At 51.7% G+C, this 19,393-nt stretch overlaps 1 protein-coding gene across 3 annotated transcripts in view; it reads right to left on the bottom strand.

Moving 5' to 3' along the window:
- PARD3B (par-3 family cell polarity regulator beta) overlaps positions 1-19,393 on the bottom strand; it is a 1,283,796-nt gene that overhangs the window by 749,800 nt on the left and 514,603 nt on the right. The gene's annotated exons all lie outside the window — the stretch shown is intronic.

The raw sequence follows: 19,393 nt of genomic DNA, 5'->3' as shown, positions 1-19,393 counted from the left end.
AGCACAGAATGCATTTATGTTACATATGCACCTTATACACACAGCCTGAAGGTCATTTTAGCCAATATTTTTTATAACTTTGTGCATTAAACAAAGTGTGTATACATTCACACAATTCATTTATGTTTCATATACACCTTATACACACAGTCTGAAGGTCATTTAATACAATATTTTTAATAACTTTGTGTATTAAACCAAGTTTGTGTACATTGAGCCATCAAAAAACAAAGGTTTCATTATCTCACTCTCACTCAAAAAAGTCCGTATTTTGGAATATTCCGTATTTCGGAATATTTGGATATGGGATACTCAACCTGTATCGCCACACAAAATGCCCCCCCCCTCTCTGTTTTAACCCTGTTTCTGTAGTGCAGTGCAGGGGAGAGCCTGGGAGCCTTCCTAGCAGCGGAGCTGTGTAGGAAAATGGCGCTGTGTGCTGAGGAGAATAGGCCCCGCCCCCTTTTCGGCGGGCTTCTTCTCCCGTTTTTCTGACAACCTGGCAGGGGTTAAATACATCCATATAGCCCCAGAGGCTATATGTGATGTATTTTTAGCCAGCATAGGTACTTTCATTGCTGCCCACGGCGCCCCCCCCCAGCGCCCTGAACCCTCAGTGACCGTTGGTGTGAAGTGTGCTGAGAGCAATGGCGCACAGCTGCCGTGCTGTGCGCTACCGTAAGAAGACTGGGAAGTCTTCAGCCGCCGATTTCTGGACCTCTTCTCTCTTCAGCATCTGCAAGGGGGTCGGCGGCGCGGCTCCGGTGACCCATCCAGGCTGTACCTGTGATCGTCCCTCTGGAGCTAGTGTCCAGTAGCCTAAGAAGCCAATCCATCCTGCACGCAGGTGAGTTCGCTTCTTCTCCCCTAAGTCCCTCGTTGCAGTGAGCCTGTTGCCAGCAGGACTCACTGAAAATAAAAAACCTAACAAAACTTTTACTCTAAGCAGCTCTTTAGGAGAGCCACCTAGATTGCACCCTGCTCGGACGGGCACAAAAACCTAACTGAGGCTTGGAGGAGGGTCATAGGGGGAGGAGCCAGTGCACACCACCTGATCCTAAAGCTTTTACTTTTGTGCCCTGTCTCCTGCGGAGCCGCTATTCCCCATGGTCCTTACGGAGTCCCCAGCATCCACTTAGGACGTCAGAGAAAAAAAAGAATGTTTTCCCTGCCATAATACTTGGAAGTGTGCATAAGGTTTCTAATTAAATGTGACCTTTTATCGAATATCAAACACAATAAGGCAACAGGTTGGGGGGGCTTGTATTGAAAAAGTCTGCAACACTGCACATACTGGGAGTCTCTATAACTTTCCTGTTACATTCTGAAAAGTGAAAGTGGGCCTCAGTGACTACAGGTAGAATTTGTTTCACTTTAGTAACACGGCTGTTATTACATAGTGAGATTTTATTACGCGGTGTTGGAGTCTTGCAGCACAGAGAGCTGGATTAGGGACCAGCAGTTGAAGGACACAACCAATCTACACGTGTGCCACAGCTGCTTTCACATCGCAAAACCTGCTTTTGAAATGGTATTTGAAACGGTTCTTAAAACGGGTCTGAGCAGTTAAACCCCTTTCACATCTCATGTTGTAACCAGTAAATTACCATTTCATTCCCGTTTTGGTACCTTTCACACTGAACCCGTTTCACCCATAGAAAACAGTGGTTGTCATTATAAATGGACTTTTCTGGCCCACACATTATTATTAATCACTAATTAATTCATTATTAATAATTTGGATAGTCGTACGATGGAACCCAGCAGCTTGAAGCATATCTATTTTTATTAGATGGGATTAGGTACTTGGTTTGTCTTTTTTGGAGGCACAAGTATTATTTATATATTTTTTTTAAAATATTTTTTTTTTTTTAAGATGGAATGGTTAAAAACACGGAAAAAAATGGCGTGGGGTCCCCCCTCCAAAGCATAACCAGCCTCGGGCTCTTCGAGCTGGTCCTGGTTCTAAAAATGCGGGGGAAAAATTGACAGGGGATCCCCCGTATTTTTAAAACCAGCACCGGGCTCTGCGCCTGGTGCTGGTGCAAAAAATACGGGGGACAAAACGAGTAGGGGTCCCCCATATTTTTCACACCAGCATCGGGCTCCACTAGCTGGACAGATAATGCCACAGCCGGGGGTCACTTTTATGCCGTGCCCTGCGGCCGTGGCATTAAATATCCAACTAGTCACCCCTGGCCGGGGTACCCTGGGGGAGTGGGGACCCCTTCAATCAAGGGGTCCCCCCCCCCAGCCACCCAAGGGCCAGGGGTGAAGCCCGAGGCTGTCCCCCCCCATCCAATGGGCTGCGGATGGGGGGGCTGATAGCCTTTGTTGTAAATGAAAAGATATTGTTTTTTCCAGTAGTACTACAAGTCCCAGCAAGCCTCCCCCGCAAGCTGGTACTTGGAGAACCACAAGTACCAGCATGCGGGAGAAAAACTGGCCCGCTGGTACCTGTAGTTCTAATGGAAAAAAAATACCCAAATAAAAACAGGACACAGACACCGTCGACAGTAAAACTTTATTACACACTGCCGACACACACATACTTACCTATGTTCACAAGCCGACATCGGTCCTCTTCTCCATGTAGAATCCAGGGGTACCTGAAAATAAAAGTTCAATATACTCACCTCAGCCATGGTCCAGAGATAAATCCACGGACTTGGCAAAAAAAGAAAACGAACACCCGGACCTGCGGACCGAAAGGGGTCCCATGCTAACATATGAGACCCCTCTCCCCGAATGCCGGGACATCACGTGACTCCTGTCACTGAAGTCCCTTCAGCCAATCAGGAAGCGCTACTTCCGTGGCGCTCACCTGATTGGCTGGGCGCTGTCTGTACTGTGACAGCACATCGCAAAGCCGCTCCATTACTTTCAATGGTGGGAACTTTGCGGGTAGCGGTGGGGTCACCTGCCGGTCAGCCGCTGACCGGCGGGTGACCTTACCGCTAGCCGCTAAGTTCCCACCATTGAAAGTAATGGAGCGGCTTTGCGATGTGCTGTCACAGTACAGACAGCGCACAGCCAATCAGGTGAGCGCAACGAAGTTGCGCTTCCTGATTGGCTTAGAGACCTTTCTGTGACAGCTGTCACTGACAGGTCTCATTCGTGGAAAGGTGTCCCATGTGTCAGCATGGGACCCCTTTCAGTCCGGCATGGAGCGGGTGTTCGCTTTGTTTTTTTGCCAAGTACGTGGATTTATCTCTGGACCATGGCTGAGGTGAGTATATTGATCTTTTCTTTTCAGGTATCCGTGGATTCTACATGGAGAAGAGGACCGATGTCGGCGTGTGAACATAGGTAAGTATGTGTGTGTCGACGTATGAAATAAAGTTTTACTGTCGACGGTGTGTGTGTCCTGTTTTTATTTGGGTATTTTTTTCCCAGTAGTACTACAGGTACCAGCGGGCCCGTTTTTCTCCCGCATGCTGGTACTTGTGGTTCTCCAAGTACCAGCTTGCGGGGGAGGCTTGCTGGGACTTGTAGTACTACTGTAAAAAACAATATTCTTTCAATTTTGACAAGGCTATCAGCCCCCCCATCCGCAGCCCATTGGATGGGGGGGGACAGCCTCGGGCTTCACCCCTGGCCCTTGGGTGGCTGGGGGGGGGGGGACCCCTTGATTGAAGGGGTCCCCACTCCCCCAGGGTACCCCGGCCAGGGGTGACTAGTTGGATATTTAATGCCACGGCCGCAGGGCACGGCATAAAAGTGACCCCCGGCTGTGGCATTATCTGTCCAGCTAGTGGAGCCCGATGCTGGTGTGAAAAATACGGGGGACCCCTACTCGTTTTGTCCCCCGTATTTTTTGCACCAGCACCAGGCGCAGAGCCCGGTGCTGGTTTTAAAAATACGGGGGATCCCCTGTCAATTTTTTCCCCGCATTTTTAGAACCAGGACCAGCTCGAAGAGCCCGAGGCTGGTTATGCTTTGGAGGGGGGACCCCACGCCATTTTTTTCCGTGTTTTTCACATTTAAACGTTTATAAAGCCACTCTCTCATGTGTCTCCTGTGTTTTCCAAGCTGTTTCCTGGTTGTGGCTGGTGACATCACACATGGAGACAGCCTATCATCTTCTGGGGCTTGCAAATACCGTTTCAGACCCTTTCACACTGCACAGTGAAATGGGACTGAAACGGGTAAAACCCTGCTTTTTTACCGTTTCAAAATACCGGTATTTTGAAAACGGTAAATTGAAGGGGACCCTTTCACATCGCAGCTTGACCCGTTTAGGAAGCCAGTTAAAACGGCAAAATACCGGGTATAAGCTGCGGTGTGAAAGGGGTATTATGGTGCCCTCAGGAACACGGAGGGGACCTTTCTGAATATACTGTACCTTGTGATCATGTTGTGTGGAAGATAAATGCAGAATGATATCTGAGAGCCGCAGTGTCTGCTCAGGAGGAGTAATTGTGGACTAATAAACCTATTTGGTTACAGCTTCAAGCACAAATAAAGTTTACGTTCTGCAATAAATGTATGACTGCACTGAATATAAAACAAGGGATATAGCGGCTTATATTGCAGAGGTTTCATATATATATATTTACTATTAAGGTTATAAATTAGAAGAAGCTTTCACAAGTCTCCGGAATCAATCCAGGGTCTCCAGTATAGGGTTTCATAAACCAGAGAAGAGGAGACACAGACTGGAGAAGAAGAAGATGACCTCGTGTGAGATGATCGCTTGTGACACTGTATGATGTCACTACGACTGGGTCCTCTCTCCTACGGGGCGATTCTATGGGAATATAATGTCTAGACATTTATAGATTCCGGTGACAGCATCTCTTATACCAGGTGGCTCATATATGGTCTCTGGTGAGGTGATTCTGCTCTTCAGGTTTATATGTTTTCCTTAGATGGACTTATGAACCGCGGCTATATTACCACGTATCAATTGTACCGAATGTTATGCATTTCTCAGTTACAGGTATATGTATTGTAAATGTCAGCGTAGCGGAGATACAGCTGGAATTATGTCCTACAGTAGGTCTTATGCTGCATTAAACGGACTCAAATACAAATCTATACAATATATTATATATGGGGGGGGAGTCTTCCCACATATTGGTATGCACACCCCACCAAGGGGGCTGCCGTTACCTATCTGAGCCCACGCCAGGCTGGAATGCTTCAGATGCAATGGGAAATCTGTTGAGACTTTGTTGCGGGTCTGTTATTTTCCTATTGGAATGTAGCCGTGAACAGCACCAATTGGGTTTTATATCTCTGGTGGATGGCGCTATATTACAAAACCTCACTTGGCGGAGCAAATATGAAGGTCTCACATTGATGCAAATATGAAGGTCTCACATTGATGCAAATATTAAGGTCTCACATTGATGCTGAGAAATTTACACTTTTATTTTTACGGAAGTGCAAATAAAGTATTAGTATACTAAGTTCCACCAATCAAATTCATGGGAAATAGGGGAACTGGTAAAATGAGTTGCATTAAACTTCTTCATTTAGAACGTGTGGTTGGAAGAGGGGCGGGTACTCCATTCATAGTCATCTAATTGGCCTGTGTCATATTAAAATATCACTAGCAGTATTTACTATATATAGTTATCAAGGGGCTCAGACCATGCACTCACTAATGGTTAGCAAAGGATCTAAGCGTGGGCCACTGCCACTGCATTGCCCCCCTGGGCCCTTCATACCCCAGTCCGACACTGCATAACTACCACCTGTAATGGGTAACTTTATGCTGAGATGACAACTGCGTCATAAAATGGTGTCCGTTTCCCTATGATGACCCATTCCAGTCTGGCTTCCGTCCTCTCCACTGAAACTGCCCTTACAAAAGTCTGCAATGACCTCCATGCTGCTAAATCTAAGGGCCTCTACTCTCTACTTATTCTTCTTGATCTCTCTGCTGCTTTTGACACTGTGGACCATCCTCTCCTACTGCAATTCCTTCACTCCATTGATCTGCGTGACACTGCCCTCTCTTGGCTGTCCTCCTACCTCTCTGATCGTTCATTCTCTGTCTCCTCTCATGACGCCACCTCCCCCTCACTTCCACTAACTGTAGGGGTACCCCAAGGTTCTGTCCTTGGTCCTCTTCTCTTCTCTCTCTATATGTCCTCACTAGGTAAGCTCATTAGTTCTTTTGGTTTCCAATATCATCTCTATACTGATGACACTCAAATCTATCTTTCCTCTCCAGACCTCTCCCCTGCTCTCCTCACTCGTATCTCCAACTGTCTCTCTGCTACCTCTTCCTGGATGTCCCAGCGCTTTCTTAAACTTAACATGTCTAAGACCGAGCTGATCATCTTCCCTCCCTCCCGCATAACCTCACCTCCTACAATCTCATTATCTATTGATGGCACTACTATCTCCTCTAGCCCCCAAGTGCGCTGTCTTGGAGTTATCCTTGACTCCTCCCTCTCCTTCAAACCACACATTCAGCACCTCTCACAAACCTGCCGTTTTCATCTCAAAAATATTTCCAGGATCAGACCCTTTCTGACCCAGGATGCTACTAAGACTCTTATCCACTCACTGGTCATCTCCAGACTGGATTACTGTAATCTCCTCCTGACTGGCATTCCTGACAAATACCTCTCCCCACTCCAATCTATCCTCAATGCAGCTGCCCTGCTCATTTTCCTCACCAAACGAACTACGTCTACCTCTACTCTCTTACTAGACCTTCACTGGTTCCCCTTTCCTTTCAGAATCCATTTCAAGCTTCTCACACTCACTTACAAAGCCCTCACCCACTCCTCTCCCATCTACATCTCTGACCTTATCTCCCTTTACACTCCCACCCGTCCTCTTCGCTCTGCTAATGCTCGCCGACTCTCCTGCCTACGGATTACTTCCTTCCACTCCTACCTCCAAGATTTCTCACGTGCTGCTCCCTATCTCTGGAATTCCCTACCTCTCCCCCTCAGACTCTCCACCTCTCTACAAAACTTCAAACGAGCTCTCAAGAACCACTTCTTCACCAAACCCAGCCAAATCTCATCCTAAACCTCTGTTCCACGCTCTCTATGTACCCCATCTGTGTCACCCCTGTCTGTCTACCCCTCCCCTTAGATTGTAAGCTCTCACGAGCAGGGCCCTCTTCCCTCAAGTGCTTATCCTTTTCTTACTTTAATAATCTTCAACTGCATCAACTCCAGCAGTCTTCTGCCACCTGATACTTATTCCAGTGTCATCTGCTGATGTAGCTATGTTTATTTACCCTGTACTTGTCCTATACTGTCATCAACTGTAAGTTGCTGTTTTCCTGTTTGATCATTTATGTACTCTGTAATTGGGCGCTGCGGAACCCTTGTGGCGCCATATAAATAAAGGATAATAATAATGATTAACCCCATACAGTTGAGCACAAACTTGAGGTGCTGTAAGAGTCACATGTACACACTCACACGGCAGATGTACCGGGGGAGGGATGCGCACACGGCAGCGTACTGTAAACGTTATGCTGCATACAGCAAACAAACCATTTGCAAACATTCATCTGGGTGGAAAATTGGCACCCAACAGCCGCAAAGACACACAGCAAACAATTCCTTGCCGATTATACCCGCACAATACACTGATCAAATAGAAGACGCTAAAAGATTTAATGTTACATTACAGCATTTGGAAAAGTCCCTATTCCAATATATGTGTAACCTGACAGAGGAGTGTTCCCTGTGTTATTGTACAGGAATGCGTTCTGCGCAATTCTACTGAGTGTATAATAGAGGCAGTGTGGGTATGATTGGCAGCCTCAATGGACTACGGCTACTTCTGTCTGAGCTGCAATTTTAGGAATGCCATTTGGCAGCAAGAAAAGTAATTACCAAGTATGAGACAAGTATTACACAAACGACCGCCATACACAGAAGTGGCTGAGAGCGGTGTCTGTGTCACAGGCAATCTGGCTCAACAACTTCCAAACAGCGAATACACCTCGGGGCGTAGGGAAAAGAAAAGTGTAGCCAGCAAGTGGGAGGTGGACTGAAGGGGTTAAATAAACTAAGACACTGAGAATTTTTCAAGTGTTAGATTACTTGTTGCATGTCATAAGACAACACACACATCACACGTAAGTGACAATAAACCACACAACACACATTACTCCCTTCTGATGTGACTTGATCCCTACATCCCTGGTTTGTTATTTGCGCTACGTCACATTTCTGCCCTTCAGTCACACGTGGGTAAGGGTAGAGGGCTGAACGGACTACAGCAGGATTTCAGCACAAATAAAACTCGAGAAAACGGCATATTTTGGTTTAGAACCACTTTATAACCTAGGCAATATCCAATGTTGTCTCCTATTTTGGTGTCACTCCCTTGGGTGGTGTCACCCGGTGCAGCCCACGTCCATGTAACCCAATACATGAAGCAAGAAAGGGGTGCCACATATAATAAGAGAACAGTGACATTTTCACGTTAGTCACAGCATAATTAAATAGCACTTTAAGGACGGGATTCCATTCTCTGTAATGGTTGCAAAGTGCCTCCTAAAACAATGCACGTTGCAACCAGTAACATCTTGAATTGTCCTTCGCACCCCTAAGGGGATCACTGAAAGATCAACTGTATCACATTAAGTTGATAGTTTTATTTTCTATTTCAGATCAACCTAAATATATTGGTGGTTTATATTAGGTCGTTGCTTGGGGTCACCAAGGAGAAATCGCTCGTTTGTCTGCCATCCTTACACATCCATGCATTATAAGTCCAGGCTCTGCTTCCCTCCTCCTGGTAAAGCAAACGGAGATGTTAAAGTGCCCACTGCTCAGGAGGAGACCGCCGCTGACGCAAGAACAGCTCCGGGGATTAATACAGGGACAGCAGGATAATGCAGTATTGCAAGGCAGAGGGATTGCGCACAGGTGTGGTCAACATGAAATGGATTATCTCACGGAGGATAAAAGTGTGTGAAATGAAAGTTCTTAAGGAGCGTTCAGCAGAGACCGCAAGACAAAGAGACAGCTGTCAGTGCTTGTAAATAGTCAGACATAAAACGGGCAGTTATGGCTAAGGACCTGAGGAATGTGAATGAAGGTAAGAGACCGCCATGAATGCAGATAGATTGCAGCAGAGGGACAGCAAATCATTTGTGTTCCAAACCAAAAATTTGTGCTGGGTCGGTAGGAAAGGACACACCTGGAGGACGATACAGGGACAGCACGGCGGATGTACACATCAAACTGTGATGGTAAAAGATAGAGACTCCTTAATTACATCCTTACAAATGCAACGAGCAGAGTGTAAATTCGCTAAATACCATCTGACCACGAAGCACTAAGAATGTGAACGTGTCATAAAATGAATGGAGACTCCCCAGGAGCGCGGTCAGCGAAATAACAAGGACGCTGTAATGGTTAGCATTACTGCCTCACAGCACTAAGGTCATGGGTTCCATTCCCACTATACCACTTAACTGTGTGGAGTTTGTATGTTCTCCCCATACTTGCGTGGGTTTCCTCAGGGTGCTCCGGATTCCTCCCACACTACAAATAAATACTGGTAGGTTAATTGGCTCCCAGCAAAAATAAACCCTAACGTGTGAGGACACGCAGAAGATGATCCGGTTACTATTACAGGTTGAGTATCCCTTATCCAAAATGCTTGGGACCAGAGGTATTTTGGATATCGGATTTTTCCGTATTTTGGAATAATTGCATACTATAATGAGATATCATGGCAATGGGACCTAAATCTAAGCACAGAATGCATTTATGTTACATATACACCTTATACACACAGCCTGAAGGTAATTTTAGCCAATATTTTTTTATAACTTTGTGCATTAAACAAAGTGTGTCTACATTCACACAATTCATTTATGTTTCATATACACCTTATACACACAGCCTGAAGGTCATTTAATACAATATTTTTAATAACTGTGTGTATTAAACAAGGTTTGTGTACATTGAGCCATCAGAAAACAAAAGTTTCACTATCTCACTCTCACTCAAAAAAGTCCGTATTTCGGAATATTCCGTATTTCGGATATTTGGATATGGGATACTCAACCTGTACTAGTGTCTAATGTCTCTGGAAAAGGCCGCTGATCAGATTCTCTCTGGTTGTAACTATGGTATAGAGACAGCAATCGCCAGACAGGAAAAAAGCTGCAAGGCAGCGCGCCAATCCAGAGGCGGCCTGTACAACAGACCGCCCCAAAAGCGTTTCACACCGTCATGGAGAATTCAGGACAAAGACGCAGAGTTACGTATGACTGCAGAAGTTTTAAAGCTATTGCATTGGATAATAAAACAGGAGCGCACACACGTGTAAGAAACACAATGGAATATGGTATAAGCGACCGGCAGATGAAAGGAAATGGGGACTTGTTTGGTTCTTCTAACTCCCAGTAACGTTTAAAGAGTCCACGTGACATGATTTGGTTCTGCTAGGTGGAGGTATACGTGGCTAAGAGACTGATGCACCACGTGTAATTAGCACAGACGCAGGACCTGAGAGTGGCTGTAATGAGGCTAAACACTCCATATGTTCTGGACACTTTTACCTAGCGGTGCCAGACCCAGGGGGAGGAAGGAGGAAGACACTGGCTTGTAACCGGTCCTATGTTGTGCCTTGCAGTCAGGAACAGTGTAAAAAAAACCACAGTCACAGAGGTAGGAGGGCCCTGCTCGCAAACTTACAAAATAATAATAAAATAAATAAATAAATATATATATATATATATATACACACACACACACACTTTAGATCTCTAGAAGCGTGTGCTCTGCAGAATTGGCGCTTTAGCATGCTGTAATGCCCATCACACAGCTAAGTGGGCCTCACTGTAAGGAAAGAGGAGACGGTACAGCCGGGGTGGCAGGCGGATCTCTAGTTACAGTAATAGGCATGTTCTGACCCTGCCCACATTCTCACCACGCACACTCTGGTACGGAGATTCTCCCAGCTGCTGCTACCTTGTATATTACCACAGTACATTCAGTCCCCCTTGTAAAAAGGCAGAGTGGTCACCGTCCAGCTGTCTGTAGCCATCAGCACCTAGACTTGCTATCAATAAACTGCGGCCATGTAATAATCTGCAGCGTGAGAGAATGGAAGCTGGAAGCCCAGTGCAGACATCGCCATGAGATATGGTGCAGCATTTATTAACAATTACTTACAAAGGGCCTAATTCAGACCTGATCACTCGCTAGGGTTTTTTTTGCAGTGCTGCGATCAGATAGTCGCCGCCTATAGGGGAGTGTATTTTCGCTTTGCAAGTGTGCGATCGCATGTGTACCAGAGCGGTGCAAAAAAGTTTTGTGCAGTTTCTGAGTTGGCCAGAACTTACTCAGCCGCTGCGATCACCTCAGCCTGTCCAGGCCCGGAACTGACGTCAGACACCCTCCCTGCAAACGCTTGGACACGCCTATATTTTTCCAAACAGTCCCAGATTACGGTCAGTTGTCACCCACAAACGCCCTCTTCCTGTCAATCTCCTTGCGATCGGCTGTGCGAATGGATTCTTCGTAAAACCCATCGCACAACAATGATCCGGTGCATACGTATGCACAGTTCTGACCTGATCAAAGCGAAAAAAAACTAGCGTGCAATCAGGTCTGAATGACCCCCATAGTACCAGCGTATTCCTTTACACTTTATAACTGGGTACGTACCAGGAATAATACGAGACTGGGTAATAACAGACAGAGATGTGATGTATTCTGGAGCCTAGCCTGGGCAACTATGGGCTACATTCTGCAAGAGTTACTGGGGGAGGGATCAGTAGGACCCCTCCCCAGGCACTCTCCACTGTGCAGTAGTGTGTCTGGCTCCCAAAGCAGAGCTAATGTGAATGCAATAGCCCCCATTGGATCGCCTGTGTGGTGACTGTATCTCTCCGGGGCCGTAACTGTATCTCTCCGGGGCCGTAACTGTATCTCTCCGGGGCCGTAACTGTCTCTCCGTATCTCTCCGGGGCCGTAACTGTATCTCTCCAGGGCCAGGGCCGTAACTGTATCTCTCCGGGGCCGTAACTGTATCTCTCCGGGGCCGTAACTGTCTCTCTCCGGGGCCGTAACTGTCTCTCTCCGGGGCCGTAACGGTCTCTCTCCGGGGCCGTAACGGTCTCTCTCCGGGGCCGTAACGGTCTCTCTCCGGGGCCGTAACGGTCTCTCTCCGGGGCCGTAACTGTCCCTCTCCGGGGCTGTAACTGCTGTAACTGTCTCTCTCCGGGGCCGTAACTGTCTCTCTCCGGGGCCGTAACTGTCTCTCTCCGGGGCCGTAACTGTCTCTCTCCGGGGCCGTAACTGTCTCTCTCCGGGGCCGTAACTGTCTCTCTACGGGGCCGTAACTGTCTCTCTACGGGGCCGTAACTGTCTCTCTACGGGGCCGTAACTGTATCTCTCCGGGGCCGTAACTGTCTCTCTCCGGGGCCGTAACTGTCTCTCTCCGGGGCCGTAACTGTCTCTCTCCGGGGCCGTAACTGTCTCTCTCCGGGGCCGTAACTGTCTCTCTCCGGGGCCGTAACTGTCTCTCTCCGGGGCCGTAACTGTCTCTCTCCGGGGCCGTAACTGTCTCTCTCCGGGGCCGTAACTGTCTCTCTCCGGGGCCGTAACTGTCTCTCTCCGGGGCCGTAACTGTCTCTCTACGGGGCCGTAACTGTCTCTCTACGGGGCCGTAACTGTCTCTCTACGGGGCCGTAACTGTCTCTCTACGGGGCCGTAACTGTCTCTCTCCGGGGCCGTAACGGTCTCTCTCCGGGGCCGTAACTGTCCCTCTCCGGGGCTGTAACTGCCGTAACTGTCTCTCTCCGGGGCCGTAACTGTCTCTCTCCGGGGCCGTAACTGTCTCTCTCCGGGGCCGTAACTGTCTCTCTCCGGGGCCGTAACTGTCTCTCTACGGGGCCGTAACTGTCTCTCTACGGGGCCGTAACTGTCTCTCTACGGGGCCGTAACTGTCTCTCTACGGGGCCGTAACTGTCTCTCTACGGGGCCGTAACTGTCTCTCTACGGGGCCGTAACTGTCTCTCTACGGGGCCGTAACTGTCTCTCTACGGGGCCGTAACTGTCTCTCTCCGGGGCCGTAACTGTCTCTCTCCGGGGCCGTAACTGTCTCTCTCCGGGGCCGTAACTGTCTCTCTCCGGGGCCGTAACTGTCTCTCTCCGGGGCCGTAACTGTCTCTCTCCGGGGCCGTAACTGTCTCTCTCCGGGGCCGTAACTGTCTCTCTCCGGGGCCGTAACTGTCTCTCTCCGGGGCCGTAACTGTCTCTCTCCGGGGCCGTAACTGTCTCTCTCCGGGAACGTAACTGTCTCTCTCCGGGAACGTAACTGTCTCTCTACGGGGCCGTAACTGTCTCTCTACGGGGCCGTAACTGTCTCTCTACGGGGCCGTAACTGTCTCTCTACGGGGCCGTAACTGTCTCTCTACGGGGCCGTAACTGTCTCTCTACGGGGCCGTAGCTGTCTCTCTCCGGGGCCGTAGCTGTCTCTCTCCGGGGCCGTAGCTGTCTCTCTCCGGGGCCGTAGCTGTCTCTCTCCGGGGCCGTAGCTGTCTCTCTCCGGGGCCGTAGCTGTCTCTCTCCGGGGCCGTAGCTGTCTCTCTCCGGGGCCGTAGCTGTCTCTCTCCGGGGCCGTAACTGTCCCTCTCCGGGGCCGTAACTGTCCCTCTCCGGGGCCGTAACTGTCCCTCTCCGGGGCCGTAACTGTCCCTCTCCGGGGCCGTAACTGTCCCTCTCCGGGGCCGTAACTGTCCCTCTCCGGGGCCGTAACTGTCCCTCTCCGGGGCCGTAACCGTCCCTCTCCGGGGCCGTAACCGTCCCTCTCCGGGGCCGTAACCGTCCCTCTCCGGGGCCGTAACGTCCCTCTCCGGGGCCGTAACCGTCCCTCTCCGGGGCCGTAACCGTCCCTCTCCGGGGCCGTAACCGTCTCTCTCCGGGGCCGTAACCGTCTCTCTCCAGGGCCGTAACTGTCTCTCTCCAGGGCCGTAACGGTCTCTCTACAGGGCCGTAACGGTCTCTCTTCGGGACTGTATCTCTCCGGGGCCGTAACTGTCTCTCTCCGGGGCCGTAACTGTCTCTCTCCGGGGCCGTAACTGTCTCTCTCCGGGGCCGTAACTGTCTCTCTCCGGGGCCGTAACTGTCTCTCTCCGGGGCCGTAACGGTCTCTCTCCGGGGCCGTAACGGTCTCTCTCCGGGGCCGTAACGGTCTCTCTCCGGGGCCGTAACGGTCTCTCTCCGGGGCCGTAACTGTCTCTCTCCGGGGCCGTAACTGTCTCTCTCCGGGGCCGTAACTGTCTCTCTCCGGGGCCGTAACTGTCTCTCTCCGGGGCCGTAACTGTCTCTCTCCGGGGCCGTAACTGTCTCTCTCCGGGGCCGTAACTGTCTCTCTCCGGGGCCGTAACTGTCTCTCTCCGGGGCCGTAACGGTCTCTCTCCGGGGCCGTAACGGTCTCTCTCCGGGGCCGTAACGGTCTCTCTCCGGGGCCGTAACTGTCTCTCTCCGGGGCCGTAACTGTCTCTCTCCGGGGCCGTAACTGTCTCTCTCCGGGGCCGTAACTGTCTCTCTACGGGGCCGTAACTGTCTCTCTACGGGGCCGTAACTGTCTCTCTACGGGGCCGTAACTGTCTCTCTCCGGGGCCGTAACTGTCTCTCTCCGGGGCCGTAACTGTCTCTCTCCGGGGCCGTAACTGTCTCTCTCCGGGGCCGTAACTGTCTCTCTCCGGGAACGTAACTGTCTCTCTCCGGGGCCGTAACTGTCTCTCTACGGGGCCGTAACTGTCTCTCTACGGGGCCGTAACTGTCTCTCTACGGGGCCGTAACTGTCTCTCTACGGGGCCGTAACTGTCTCTCTACGGGGCCGTAGCTGTCTCTCTCCGGGGCCGTAGCTGTCTCTCTCCGGGGCCGTAGCTGTCTCTCTCCGGGGCCGTAGCTGTCTCTCTCCGGGGCCGTAGCTGTCTCTCTCCGGGGCCGTAGCTGTCTCTCTCCGGGGCCGTAGCTGTCTCTCTCCGGGGCCGTAGCTGTCTCTCTCCGGGGCCGTAGCTGTCTCTCTCCGGGGCCGTAGCTGTCTCTCTCCGGGGCCGTAGCTGTCCCTCTCCGGGGCCGTAGCTGTCCCTCTCCGGGGCCGTAACTGTCCCTCTCCGGGGCCGTAACTGTCCCTCTCCGGGGCCGTAACTGTCCCTCTCCGGGGCCGTAACTGTCCCTCTCCGGGGCCGTAACCGTCTCTCTCCGGGGCCGTAACCGTCTCTCTCCGGGGCCGTAACCGTCTCTCTCCGGGGCCGTAACCGTCTCTCTCCGGGGCCGTAACCGTCTCTCTCCGGGGCCGTAACCGTCTCTCTCCGGGGCCGTAACCGTCTCTCTCCGGGGCCGTAACCGTCTCTCTCCGGGGCCGTAACCGTCTCTCTCCGGGGCCGTAACCGTCTCTCTCCGGGGCCGTAACGGTCTCTCTCCAGGGCCGTAACGGTCTCTCTCCAGGGCCGTAACGGTCTCTCTCCAGGGCCGTAACTGTCTCTCTCCAGGGCCGTAACGGTCTCTCTCCAGGGCCGTAACGGTCTCTCTACAGGGCCGTAACGGTCTCTCTTCGGGACTGTATCTCTCCAGGGCCGTAACTGTCTCTCTCCGGGGCCGTAACTGTCTCTCTCCGGGGCCGTAACTGTCTCTCTCCGGGGCCGTAACGGTCTCTCTCCGGGGCCGTAACGGTCTCTCTCCGGGGCCGTAACGGTCTCTCTCCGGGGCCGTAACGGTCTCTCTCCGGGGCCGTAACGGTCTCTCTCCGGGGCCGTAACCGTCTCTCTCCGGGGCCGTAACCGTCTCTCTCCGGGGCCGTAACCGTCTCTCTCCGGGGCCGTAACCGTCTCTCTCCGGGGCCGTAACCGTCTCTCTCCGGGGCCGTAACCGTCTCTCTCCGGGGCCGTAACCGTCTCTCTCCGGGGCCGTAACGGTCTCTCTCCAGGGCCGTAACGGTCTCTCTCCAGGGCCGTAACGGTCTCTCTCCAGGGCCGTAACTGTCTCTCTCCAGGGCCGTAACGGTCTCTCTCCAGGGCCGTAACGGTCTCTCTACAGGGCCGTAACGGTCTCTCTTCGGGACTGTATCTCTCCAGGGCCGTAACTGTCTCTCTCCGGGGCCGTAACTGTCTCTCTCCGGGGCCGTAACTGTCTCTCTCCGGGGCCGTAACGGTCTCTCTCCGGGGCCGTAACGGTCTCTCTCCGGGGCCGTAACGGTCTCTCTCCGGGGCCGTAACGGTCTCTCTCCGGGGCCGTAACGGTCTCTCTCCGGGGCCGTAACGGTCTCTCTCCGGGGCCGTAACCGTCTCTCTCCGGGGCCGTAACCGTCTCTCTCCGGGGCCGTAACCGTCTCTCTCCGGGGCCGTAACCGTCTCTCTCCGGGGCCGTAACCGTCTCTCTCCGGGGCCGTAACCGTCTCTCTCCGGGGCCGTAACGGTCTCTCTCCAGGGCCGTAACGGTCTCTCTCCAGGGCCGTAACTGTCTCTCTCCATGGCCGTAACTGTCACTCTCTGGGGCCGTAACTGTCACTCTCTGGGGCCGTAACTGTCTCTCTCCGGGGCCGTAACTGTACCTCTCCGGGGCCGTAACTGTACCTCTCCGGGGCCGTAACTGTACCTCTCCGGGGCCGTAACTGTACCTCTCCAGTGCCGTAACTGTACCTCTCCGGGGCTGTAACTGTATCTCTCCAGGGCCGTAACTGTATCTCTCCAGTGCTGTAACTGTACCTCTCCAGTGCTGTAACTGTATCTCTCCAGTGCTGTAACTGTATCTCTCCAGTGCTGTAACTGTACCTCTCCAGTGCTGTAACTGTACCTCTCCAGTGCTGTAACTGTACCTCTCCAGTGCTGTAACTGTATCTATCTAGTGCTGTAACTGTACCTCTCCAGTGCTGTAACTGTACCTCTCCAGTGCTGTAACTGTACCTCTCCAGGGCTGTAACTGTACCTCTCCAGTGCTGTAACTGTACCTCTCTCCAGTGCTGTAACTGTACCTCTCCAGTGCTGTAACTGTATCTATCTAGTGCTGTAACTGTACCTCTCCAGTGCTGTAACTGTATCTCTCCAGTGCTGTAAATGTACCTCTCCAGGGCTGTAACTGTACCTCTCCAGTGCTGTAACTGTACCTCTCCAGTGCTGTAACTGTACCTCTCCAGTGCTGTAACTGTACCTCTCCAGTGCTGTAACTGTATCTCTCCAGTGCTGTAACTGTACCTCTCCAGTGCTGTAACTGTATCTATCTAGTGCTGTAACTGTACCTCTCCAGTGCTGTAACTGTACCTCTCCAGTGCTGTAACTGTACCTCTCCAGTGCTGTAACTGTATCTATCTAGTGCTGTAACTGTACCTCTCCAGTGCTGTAACTGTACCTCTCCGGGTACCTCTCCAGTGCTGTAACTGTACCTCTCCAGTGCTGTAACTGTACCTCTCCGGGTACCTCTCCAGTGCTGTAACTGTACCTCTCCAGTGCTGTAACTGTACCTCTCCGGGTACCTCTCCAGTGCTGTAAATGTACCTCTCCAGTGCTGTAACTGTACCTCTCCAGTGCTGTAACTGTACCTCTCCAGTGCTGTAACTGTACCTCTCCAGTGCTGTAACTGTATCTCTCCAGTGCTGTAACTGTACCTCTCCAGTGCTGTAACTGTATCTCTCCAGTGCTGTAACTGTACCTCTCCAGTGCTGTAACTGTATCTCTCCAGTGCTGTAACTGTACCTCTCCAGTGCTGTAACTGTACCTCTCCAGTGCTGTAACTGTATCTCTCCAGTGCTGTAACTGTACCTCTCCAGTGCTGTAACTGTATCTCTCCAGTGCTGTAACTGTACCTCTCCGGGTACCTCTCCAGTGCTGTAACTGTACCTCTCCAGTGCTGTAACTGTACCTCTCCGGGTACCTCTCCAGTGCTGTAAATGTACCTCTCCAGTGCTGTAACTGTACCTCTCCAGTGCTGTAACTGTACCTCTCCAGTGCTGTAACTGTACCTCTCCAGTGCTGTAACTGTATCTCTCCAGTGCTGTAACTGTACCTCTCCAGTGCTGTAACTGTATCTCTCCAGTGCTGTAACTGTACCTCTCCAGTGCTGTAACTGTATCTCTCCAGTGCTGTAACTGTACCTCTCCAGTGCTGTAACTGTACCTCTCCAGTGCTGTAACTGTATCTCTCCAGTGCTGTAACTGTACCTCTCCAGTGCTGTAACTGTATCTCTCCAGTGCTGTAACTGTACCTCTCCGGGTACCTCTCCAGTGCTGTAACTGTACCTCTCCAGTGCTGTAACTGTACCTCTCCGGGTACCTCTCCAGTGCTGTAAATGTACCTCTCCAGTGCTGTAACTGTACCTCTCCAGTGCTGTAACTGTAACTGTCCCTCTCCGGGGCCGTAACCGTCTCTCTCCGGGGCCGTAACCGTCTCTCTCCGGGGCCGTAACCGTCTCTCTCCGGGGCCGTAACCGTCTCTCTCCGGGGCCGTAACCGTCTCTCTCCAGGGCCGTAACCGTCTCTCTCCAGGGCCGTAACGGTCTCTCTCCAGGGCCGTAACTGTCTCTCTCCAGGGCCGTAACGGTCTCTCTCCAGGGCCGTAACGGTCTCTCTACAGGGCCGTAACGGTCTCTCTTCGGGACTGTCTCTCTCCGGGGCCGTAACTGTCTCTCTCCGGGGCCGTAACTGTCTCTCTCCGGGGCCGTAACTGTCTCTCTCCGGGGCCGTAACTGTCTCTCTCCGGGGCCGTAACTGTCTCTCTCCGGGGCCGTAACTGTCTCTCTCCGGGGCCGTAACGGTCTCTCTCCGGGGCCGTAACGGTCTCTCTCCGGGGCCGTAACGGTCTCTCTCCGGGGCCGTAACGGTCTCTCTCCGGGGCCGTAACGGTCTCTCTCCGGGGCCGTAACTGTCTCTCTCCGGGGCCGTAACTGTCTCTCTCCGGGGCCGTAACTGTCTCTCTCCGGGGCCGTAACTGTCTCTCTACGGGGCCGTAACTGTCTCTCTACGGGGCCGTAACTGTCTCTCTACGGGGCCGTAACTGTCACTCTCCGGGGCCGTAACTGTCACTCTCCGGGGCCGTAACTGTCTCTCTCCGGGGCCGTAACTGTACCTCTCCGGGGCCGTAACTGTACCTCTCCGGGGCCGTAACTGTACCTCTCCAGTGCCGTAACTGTACCTCTCCGGGGCTGTAACTGTATCTCTCCAGGGCCGTAACTGTATCTCTCCAGTGCTGTAACTGTACCTCTCCAGTGCTGTAACTGTATCTCTCCAGTGCTGTAACTGTATCTCTCCAGTGCTGTAACTGTACCTCTCCAGTGCTGTAACTGTATCTCTCCAGTGCTGTAACTGTACCTCTCCAGTGCTGTAACTGTACCTCTCCAGTGCTGTAACTGTACCTCTCCAGTGCTGTAACTGTATCTATCTAGTGCTGTAACTGTACCTCTCCAGTGCTGTAACTGTACCTCTCCAGTGCTGTAACTGTACC

The sequence above is a fragment of the Pseudophryne corroboree genome, chromosome 7 (assembly GCF_028390025.1).
Source record: "Pseudophryne corroboree isolate aPseCor3 chromosome 7, aPseCor3.hap2, whole genome shotgun sequence".
NCBI lineage: Eukaryota > Metazoa > Chordata > Amphibia > Anura > Myobatrachidae > Pseudophryne > Pseudophryne corroboree.
Note: the sequence above shows the minus strand (reverse complement) of the source record. Positions and strands in the feature narration are given on the sequence as shown.